This window comes from Ursus arctos, unplaced genomic scaffold (assembly GCF_023065955.2).
Source record: "Ursus arctos isolate Adak ecotype North America unplaced genomic scaffold, UrsArc2.0 scaffold_20, whole genome shotgun sequence".
In the NCBI taxonomy this organism is placed as follows: Eukaryota; Metazoa; Chordata; class Mammalia; order Carnivora; family Ursidae; genus Ursus; species Ursus arctos.
The window spans coordinates 52790157-52800768 of NW_026622875.1; the positions used below are offsets into that span (position 1 = coordinate 52790157).

At 42.0% G+C, this 10612-nt stretch overlaps 1 protein-coding gene across 25 annotated transcripts in view; it reads right to left on the bottom strand.

Moving 5' to 3' along the window:
* The window catches only part of ARPP21 (cAMP regulated phosphoprotein 21), a 151737-nt gene extending 150166 nt beyond the window's left edge, over window positions 1–1571 (bottom strand). For 11 of the 25 annotated variants that reach the window (XM_048216194.2, XM_044383275.3, XM_048216193.2 and 8 more), the window contains exon 1: window positions 48–897. The gene's annotated coding sequence lies outside the window, so the exon portion shown is untranslated. Of the gene's footprint in view, window positions 1–47; window positions 938–1340 lie in introns of those variants that run through there. The other 14 variants (XM_044383276.3, XM_048216189.2, XM_048216185.2 and 11 more) reach the window with 7 other exon arrangements.
* Window positions 1572–10612: the final 9041 nt, after the last annotated feature.

A 10612-nucleotide genomic window follows, 5' to 3' on the forward strand; every position in this document is an offset into this window, starting at 1 on the left:
ATCACAAAAGACGTGCAATGTTCACGTCGGAAGACCTTGATTATTACCTTGACGGAACAGTGGGTATCCCCCCAGCGTCTTGGTGCCTTGACTGATTTGATTTAGTTTTTGGTTTTTATTAATATTGTTTCTCAATGATTGAATTGGCTGGATTTGTTTGGTTTGGCTTGGCTTTTTTGGTTTTTGGTTTTTTTTCTTTCTTTTTTTTTTTTTTTTTTTTGGTCGATTTATTTAACTGTTAGTAAAACGAGCTTTCTGCCGGGTCGGCGGCTGGGATCCACGCGCGGCTCCGGCGACTGTGATGGCTTTGGCTGGCGACCCCGCTGCCCCCGCTGCTTGCTGCTCCGGACGAGCTCAGGGGGCGCCGCCGCCGCCTTCTCTGCCGGGTTGGCTTCGGGAGTGAACGAGCCCCCGCCTCCTGTCTGCCAGTCTGTCCCTCCGCACGTCTGTCTGCCTGTCTCTCAGCCGGGCAGCTCAGCGCTGGATTCTGGCTCTCCTGCGCTCTGCTCTCGGAGCTGCCACTCGTGCCGGCTGGCAGTCCGTGCGTGTGTCGATCTGTCCGTCCCTCGGCGTGTCTCGGTCCCACTAGCAATTCAGGATCCCTGTTCCCGTCTTCTGTGCCCGCATAGCTCTCCAGCTCCCACTCAGTGCCCCGGCCGCTTCCTTCGGACAGCGGAGGGCGTCTGGAGGGGAGGGTGCACGCGAGTGCTGCTCTCGCTCTCTCTCTCTCTCTTCCTCTCTCTCTCTCCCTCTCGCGCCCTCTCCCTCTGTCTCGCTCCCTCTCTCTCCCGCTCTGCCTCTCTTTCTCAGCGTTCTGCTCTCCCCGACTCAAGCTGTCTAACTGCTCCCACCTGTCCGTTGCTCTGTCACTCTGTCGTCCCACCCCGAACCAGCCAGCCTCCGTCCCTCTGTCCCGCGCCCCTGCCTCCCCGCCTCCGCCGCCTGCCCCTCCGCCAGTCCCTGCCCTCCCACGCGCCCGGCTCCTCCCCGCAGCCCCGGCCGCATCCGTCCCCGCCCCGGCTGCAGCCTCCAGCCCCCCGGACCGCCACACCCGGGAGCCGGCCGGGGCCGGGCGCCTTCGGGGGCTAGGGCCTCTGCCACTGGGCGCGGCCGGAGTTGGCAGAGTCCGAGCGCGGGCACCTGCCGGGTGCGCCCCGCGCGCAGTGCCATCCATTCCCCGGCAGTTCTCCGCCAGCCCCGAGGCTGGAGACAAAGCGCCGGAGCCACGCGCGGCAGCGTGAGCGTCATTAATCAGAGGGAAAACTGGCAAGCTGTCCCCTGTCCCTCCACACCGCCTCCCCGCTCCCTCCCCCGCCCCGTGCCCGAGCCCTCCGGCATACCTCTCCCGGGGGCACCTCCGACTTCTGCGGACACTTGCCCAAGCCCAGCTCACTCCCTTCCTGCGCTGCTCACTCTCCCGGCCAACTCCGCAGAGAATATCCCACAATAATAACACCTCACTCCACCCAAATGAATCCGTAGCCTCCAAGCTCTCAGAGATTCTCGGCTTCGAACAAGACCAAAAGTCCTGGGCGTGCAGCGCTAAGTGGACTCCCTGCGGGCGACTGCCCAGACCGCTGCCCACCCCAGCGCCAATATAGAATCACAGCGGTGCCGCAGAAACCCGGGCAGGGTAGGGCGTGGGGCAGGGAACAGAGTTGACATCCGAAGAAATTAAAGCGCTGCATTTCCCGTTTGTTCTAGAGATATGCTATTTTTATTATCTGTAATTCATTTTTTTTTTCATTGTCTCGGGGCACACATTACCAAAAGGGGAAAAAAAAAAAAAAAAGGAATCATGGAGGAATGGGGATACATATCCGGAATACCGCCCACCCTTCCTGAGTGAATGTAGAGCCTACTTTTCCAACATTATAGGTCACCAGCCAAGATATATCACTCTGGCTTTCTGCCCCCAGCTGAGAGCAAGGCATTTGATTCTGGGCTTCTCTGCTAGGTTGTTATTAATGTGAAGCAAAATTATAGTTGTACATGCTTGCATGGAATTGCCAAAGCTCATTTTGACAGTATCCAGCATTTCAGTTTCTAAAACGAAGACGCTGAATAACTATGGATCTGGTGCAATGAACGCCCCATCCCACAATAAATTAAAGAGGAGAAAATCAACTTTCACCAGCTGCAATTAGTAACCCCATGAATAGACAACAAATAAATAACTAGCATAAACCATGCCATGAAAATTTCCATGTCCTTTTAGTTTCATTTATTGGCATCCATTCCTAATGAAAGACATTATAAACAGATTTATTAAGGGATATACCTTCTACTTTTTATAGGAATGTAATTTCAACAGCTGTATCTGTGTTCACACATACTAAGATATTGATTAAAACTATCACACAGATGATATGTGTAGTTCTAGAAAATGCTATAAAATAGGATAATGTACTGGTCCTTCATGAACAGATGATTATTTTCCAAATATTAGAAATTCTCTCCCTTGGGGATCAGCTCTTGCTGGAATAAGAATGAATCTGCTGTATAAGTTTTCAGCAAATGAAGCCTGAAGAATTTAAGATCCTTACGTTGATCTATTTTCTGAGGATTTCTACTCAGTGCCTCCCAAAAGCATTTTGACAGGCATTCCCTGCTCCTTTTCGGCCAGCCATATGGAATTCAAAGGAAAATTAATAAAAAAGGTATTTCTAATTCCCTTTCCTTTCTTTCATCTTAACTCATGCTCTTAAAAAACCTACTTTTCTTTTGGGGGAAATTGTTGTGCCAAGTTGTGCTGTGTCATAAATTCACACAGTTCGGACTGCATGGCAAAGGATCAATGTACTTGATTTTCCTTCTGGATAGGGCTACACCTAAGTATCTCTTGAATGGATGGGTGGGTAATCTACTAACAAGAAACCTTAACAGCTCTTAACACAAAGATTTCCTAGAATGAATCAGATTTCACCTTGATAGTTGACAAAAAAAAAAAAAAAACCATCCTACAGACTGGGTATAGAAATTCTAGAAATTGAGTTGGGGGGGGGGACTCAATTAGTACTATTAGCACTGATTATGTAAAAGAACAAGACAGAATATTTCAAGAACTTCAGTGAATACAAAAACATGATGATAAAATTTATTGTGATTTCTCATGGATTTTAGCCTTTATTTAGAAAAGAAAGCACCCCAGCAGTTGGGGGGCTCAGTTCCTTAAGCACCTGACTCTTGATATCCGCTGAGGTCATGATCTCAGGGACCTAGGATGGAGCCCCATGTCAGGCTCCCTGCTTGGTCGGGAGTCTGCTTGAGGATTCTCTCCCTCTTACTCTGCCTCTGTCCCTTCCTCCACTCATGCATGCACTTGCAAGCTTTCTCTCTCCCTCTCTCGAATAACTAAAATAAATCTTTGAAAGGAAGGACAGAAGGAAAGAAGGAAGGAAGCAAGCAAGCAAGCAGGCAGGCACCCCAAGAAGAATAACATTAATTTGCTTCAACTGAAATTTTCTACCAAGGACGCCTGGGTGGCTCAGTCAGTTAAGCTCTAGACTCTTGATTTCAGCTCAGGTCATGATCTCAGGATTGTGAGATGGGGCCTAGTGTGGGCTCTTCAATCAGCGTGGAGACTGCTTGAGGTTCTCTCTCTCTTTCTCGCTCTCCCTCTGCCCCTCCCCCTGCTTGTGCTCACTCTCTCTCTAAAAATACATAAATAAATCTTGAAAAAATTTTTCTACCTGTTCTCATAATATTTTGTCAACAAATGAGGAACTGGAGAAAGTTCAAGTTTATAAGGCCATGCAGATAATTAGCATTGAGCTCTCCAATTTTAAAATTTTGTGTCTCAATGCGCGACTGAAATATACTTCTGGGAATACGGGGCAGGCAGTGAGAAATAGGTGATTCTTCTAGATATTCAGTGTTTTTCCTTAAACAATTTGGAACAGTTGCCATTCCTTCCAGTCCTTGGTCTGTCATGTATTCACCACTACTAAACTCACAAAAACTGCTGTGCACCTTATTGGGCCTCTAGGTGACAGCCCCACAATGCCAGTTGCAGAAGTGGTTATGCACTGAAAGCATCCCAACTTTAGGGATGCGAAGTAATGGTAGTGGGGAAAGAGAAGGTTGTGCTGCTACTGCCTTCGTCTGGATGCTTTTGAATTTATTTGGTATCAGATTGAAATGAAAAAGCATACATGTAACCAGGTAACCCCAGCTTGGGGAGTTGAGCTCACCTACACACCGGCAAACATCTAAGATTGTCGACAAGCTCCTTTAAACACATATTCCCCTAAGACACTAAATTAGTGCCCTTTAATGAAGCTTCCAAATTGGATTTTCAAAAGAAGGCAAATTGCTAAAATAGCCCAGCTACCTTTGTAAGCACCTTTTCAGCTGAAGCGAGAAGTGGAATTTCCATGCTGTTGAATTTCCATCATTCCTCAACAATTAGGCTGGGAGGAACGCCCCTTTAGGGCATTCTCCCCACCACAGTAAAGGCCCACAAATCCCCTGGAGAGACTTCTCATTTGCCCTGTTTTCAACAAGACCGTCTAGGGTCTATTAAATACCAGTCTTGGGTTTAAAGCCATACAAATATGCGTGGTATGGTGCGGTGTGGAAAGGCAGGGGAATAAGGAGGGGGGAGGGAGATTTGCATTTCAACCAGAAAAGTTTAGTTCCCCATTCTTATTTTGTGCGAAGCCAAAATAACTCTAAAACACATTTCAGAACATCAACAAAGAATGTTACATCACGTATGCATCTGAGCATGAAGAAATGTCACGATCAAAAACAAAGAGGATTTGGGAGACTAGAAACCAAATGTTCTGATGGCACAGATCCCTTGACGGGCAGCCATGTTTCCTCTGTAGTCTGCAGCGCGCAGTATAAGAAAATTATCTCCGTGAACCCTCGGTGTTCTCACAGGCAGACCACAAATGAACACTGTCCTGCACACGCACACAGTGATGCTTTGCTGAGAATGCAAACCAGGAAATTTCCTCAAAAATGAATGTGTGTCGTATTTTCACAGCAATGCATCTAAATCAGAGGAGGGACAAGAAGAAGAAAAGCAGGAAACAAGTGAAGAGATGTTTAGAAAACCTGTGACTAAAAAAATCTGAGCACCAAAAGACTAGAAAGGCTGTTGCCTAAATTGCCTTCTTTCTTTCCTGCGTCTCTTGATATAGAAAGGCCGGCATTCGGACCCATCCTAAGTATTGGGGGGTTTTGTCCCCCCGGCCCCCAGAGCACTGTGTGTTTTCCTTCTTTGCACTCTCTGCCCCGAGGGACCCATGGTTTTGGCGGAGCTGAGGCATAGCAGCAGGCAGCAGAGCTCACACATGCAGGTGCCCTTTCTGACTGCAGAGCAGGTGCGCTCTGGCAGGATGACTAGCAGGCCCCGTCTACCTGGCCAGCGTTAGCACTCCCCTCCAGCCAGCTTCAGCATGAAGTGCTCTCAACCTCCTATGGAACCTACAAAAAATGATTTTGATTTTTAAAAACTGAGCCCAGAAACGAAGCAGAGGCAATAGGAGTATATACGAGGAGAACAGAGGTAAATGTCAGTCTGCTGAAATGCGAGGAACGATACCTAGCATAACCTAACGTTTGCCAAAGCTCTGTGTGTCATCCTGCCTCTATTCTCACATTCCTGCTCCTGAGATACAGAATTTTCCTCCATAATGAACACCGTTCTCCTTTTCACTCAAAGGAAGACAAAGGTTACCAAGTTATTCAGAACTTGGAATAATATAGTTGGCTTCTCGACAGTGAGATAATATTAAAAGGTCTATGAATTAGCCACTAGAATAAAGCAGCTACAATCCATCTCTAATGAAATATAGGACATTTGCATTTTAAAACTGGGCTTCATAACGTAAAATAGTGTGTGTGCGTGTGTGTGTGTGTGTGTCTGTGTGTGTGTAAAAGGTAAAATATATCCACCATGTTCATATTTCAAGAGAACAAAGATCTTACTGGAAACTGGATTGTAGGCCATTATCTGGCATCTGACGAAGAACATTATGGAGATTTGTAATTCTGCATTTGAATGTACAGCTTGTTCTCCAAAGCTACTCTTTGAAGAAAATTTCTCTTTTTGTTTTAAATAAATGTACATTTGCAAAATCTATAGAGTCTTATTGTGTGGGAAAAAAAAGGATGAGGGTCAAAACTTGAGAGAAAATAAAAATATTTCAAAATACCACCACCCAAACAGCTATCACTTTGGTGCTTAGCCAATCTCTGTGCATATATATATCCACAAATATAAAGCAATGTTTTACCTAAATGGATTGCAAAATGCATGTTACTTTATAATGTGCTCCCTGCTCTTTAGAATAAGTCATGGGAGTTCTTTCCATGACATTGACTATTTCAACATATTAATGAGAGTATAGTAGCCTGTTAAATACAAAATATGTGTGTGTTATACGTAAGTGAAAACTATTGGTGGGCGTGGTTTCCAAATTGGACAATTATTCCTTTTGGACAAATCTTGAACATTTGAGTTGCTCGTCGAAAGTGCCTATACTTTACATTTTGGCATAACACTAGATTTAAAGATGCTATATCAGTTTCAAAATATCTTGTGTTTTGATCATTGATCTTTATTAAAGATATTTCCTTCCTGGTATAAATTATTTAGATTTAAAAATAAATATAACATTAAAAACATATAAAACATTTTTCTGTGCATATTTTTAATTAAATTGTATTAAATTAAGGTAACAATACTTGCTATGGAAAGAGAAATAAAAATTCTGTAAGCTTACTAATTATCTTTTGGCTTCAGACTTTTCTCTTAACACAGATACCACTTTTTTTTTTCTATAAAGAAGGTAAATATTTGAGGAAGCTGTGTGAACTTTTACAGGCCAAGAAGCCATAATTTGGTGGACTGCGGCTCTGCCTTCTTTCGCTCCAGAAATAAAGCAAATCCCTAAGAACCATGGGCAAACCTCCAAACCAGTATTTTGATCCTCTTCCTTTGCTTATCATTTTAATCATTTGGACAACACGGAGCCAAAAATCACTAATTTGACTTACATTATCATATATTTATCCTTCAACTCTTAGACACAGATATACAGGAATACTTTTAAAAACTGGAAGCCTCAGTGGGTGAGAAAATAATCAAATAGGACTCACTGGCCTAACAATTCAAAGTTATTTTCATGTTACTACACATCCTTATAATCCATGGCTCACAATATCTGGTTCTTTCCTTCCTAGACATGTAGGACACATCACTCCCCACCCTCTTGCAGTCAGGCAGGGCCATGTGACATGTTCTCACCATGATATGTAAGTGGAACTGATATATACCACCTCTGGGCTGAGGCAATAAAAAGCCTCCGAAATTCTCCAGGTCCTCCTTGACCCCCACACAGCTACAGAGGAGGTCAACTGTCCAGACATTCTAGCTACATGATGTTGTAGGCTCCATCGGCCTGGGTCACTGGGTGACTGTGTGGAGCAGACTTCCACACTGAACCGTAATCAGACATATAAACCAAGCAAGAAAAAAATAGCATATTTTGAGCCCCTGAGTTTTCGGGATTGTTTGTTACTACAGCACAACCTGGATTCCCTGATTTATAAACTCCCTGCTGGTTTAACAACATGCAAGAGAGTAATATTTACTGTAGTAGAGGCCAGCCCTAGGATTCGGGAGACAAGAATTTTGGTCTTACATCAGCCACTAAATCACCCTGAGACTTGAATAAGTCATTGCTACCTTAAAGCCTCAGTTACTTTTCATTTCTGAATTTCTAAAATGAGGTCATAGCACTAAGTGTCCATCTAACCAATATCACACTGCTCTAATTACTGTGTTATACTAAGGCTTGATATCTTCTAGGCAAGACCCTATTCTTCTCTCTCTCTCTTTTTTTTCTTTTTCAGCTTTACTGAGGTATAATTGACAAATAAAATTGTAAGGTATTTAAAGCGTACATCATAGTAATTTGATATATGTATACATTGAAAAAGGATTCCCACATCTAGTTAATTAACACATCCATTACCTTACATATTTATCTCTCTTTTATTTTTTTAGAATTCTTTTTTTTAAAAGATTTTCTTTATTTTAGAGAGAAAGCAAGAGAGCGATTGGGAGAGAGAGCAGGAGCAAGTGAGGGGAGGGGCAGAGGGAGAGGGAGAATCTGGAGTAAACTACACACTAAGTGGGGAGTCCAATCCCATGACCACAAGATCATGACCTGAGCTGAAATCAAGAGTTGGATGCTTGAAAGACTGAGCCACCCAGGTGCCCTGAGAATTCTTCTTTTTAATAATTATTGTGCCTATATATTTTAACCTTCCTCTGTGTCTTTCATTTGAATTCTAGAAATAGCCTAGAAAACTTTATAAAACATGTTCCCAGTACTTTTATTGCATTGGTTTTATAGATTGGTTAGAGGAGAACTGGCATCTTTGTTTTGTCTTCCAAGCATGAATATAATCCATCTCTTTCATTTTTCAGTTGTTTTTTTAGTGTCCCTTAGTATTTATCCATATGATTTTGTTACAGCCTCATGAATTTCTAAAGTTGTTTAATTGTTTCATCTCTCACGTAATTGTTGTTAATATTGCCAGAATTTTTGTATTACTTCTTCTAAAAAATAGAGCTTTTAAAAAATCTACAAATTCTATTTCACCTAGTCCTCCATGTGTATTTTTCTTTCCATTACTTGAGGGTTTGTTCAATTATTATTATTTTATAGCCTCTTAAGGAGTAAGCTTAGCTCATTAAATTGTAGTATTTCTTATTTCCTATTATACACCCTTAATATATATTTTTTATCTGAGTACGTTTTAGCTACATAAGAAAAGGTTTACCATTAGTACCTTCTAATCATTTGACTGTATATTGTAATTCCCATTATAAGTCGTTTTCATCCCGCAGACTACACAAGGGATTTTTTTTCTCTTTAATTTTAGTTTATAAAGGTACTAGTTTTTAGGGAGTGCTCACTATTTATTATTGGGCTTTAATTTTATTTCATTTTAGTTAATGATTTTGAATTTGTTGAACTCTTATTTAAGATCTGGGATATGAACAATTTTTGTTAATAGTCCATGTGTTCTTGACAACAATGCATGCTTTCAATTTAGTACAGGGCTCTATATAAAATCTATTAGTTTGGATTTATAAAATTAAACAAATTTGCATTTTTTAAAAAATCTTCTATTATCCTTTCAATTCCAATGTCCTGTTCCATCTGTTTCTAAGAGAACCATGCTAACATATTCAATTATTCTTATGCATTTATTAATTTTTTTCAATCGTTTCAATTTTGCTTTATGCATTTTTAATTGTGTGTTGTTAGATGGATACAAATTTACAAATAATATGTTTTTTTGGTAGATATTTTTTTCTGTATCAGCTATGCTTTTTTATCTATTGATGATTTTACCTTACCTTCTATTTTGTCTGCCATTAATATAGATATTAGAAGTTTTAGCTAGAATGTGCTAATATATATTTCATTCATTTCAAATTTTTTGTATTATACATGTGTATTCTCTATATTGTAGTCATATACCATTTAAAAACATAAAACTGATGTCTTTTACAAAATATAATCTCAGGCTTTGTTTTATAGCTAGTTTTCATTTATTTTATTCCGGACTTCATATATATATATATGTATTCATATATATTTCATATATATAATATATGTTCATACACATACACACACACACATTTAATATGAAGAGTATTCCTTTTTTAGTTATGGAAAATTTCCCACATTTATTATTGCCTCTTCTTTATTCTCTCTTTTTCTGGAACTCATATTTGATATGAGCTGTAGCTTTTCTTTCTACAAAATTTCCTTATCTCTCTGCACAGATTTCTGTATGTTTTCCTCATATCTAACTTTGCCTTTTTTCTTTACAGTGTGTCTAATGTTCTTCTTTAACCATCTATTGATTTTTAATATTATTATTTCAACAACTATATATATTATATTTTATTCTAAAATTTCTATTTTGTTCATTATCCAACACTCTATTACATGCGCTTGAATTAGGTAGATCTATAGTTTTTTCCTCTTAAGTTTTCCTTATCTATTGAGAGGGAGTTAAGATGGCAGAGGAGTAGGGGACCCCTTTTCCAGCCGGTCCCCTGAGTCAAGTTGGATAGGTACCAGACCAGCCTGAACATCCACGGAATCAGCCTGAGATGCAGGAAGATACATCTGGATCTCTACAAACGAACATCTCCAGCGATGAGTATTGAGGTACGAAGCGGGGAGCCGTGAAACCGTGCACAGATATCGGAAGATAAAAGGGAGGGGGAGGGAGCCGCAGCGTTCAGGCCACCTGCATGGGGGAGTGGGCAGACTCGTGGACCCGTGAGAGAGCAGACTGAGACCATGAGACAGGGAACGTGTGCGACCAGAGTGAAACGGAGCTCCGGTGTGCTCACTGGAACCAGACTGAGACAGGGAGCTCTGGAGCACGCGGGGGCAGCTGACGGCTGGCGGTGTTAGAAACACAAAGGACAGAGACACACCGACCCTGGAAGTGAGGGCTGGGACGCCAGCTGTGGGGCACACATCCCGGGACACAGCAGGGTTGAGCAGCACCAACAGAAACAGAGTTAAAGTGGCCAGAACATCAGTGGAGAATGTTCCGCAAT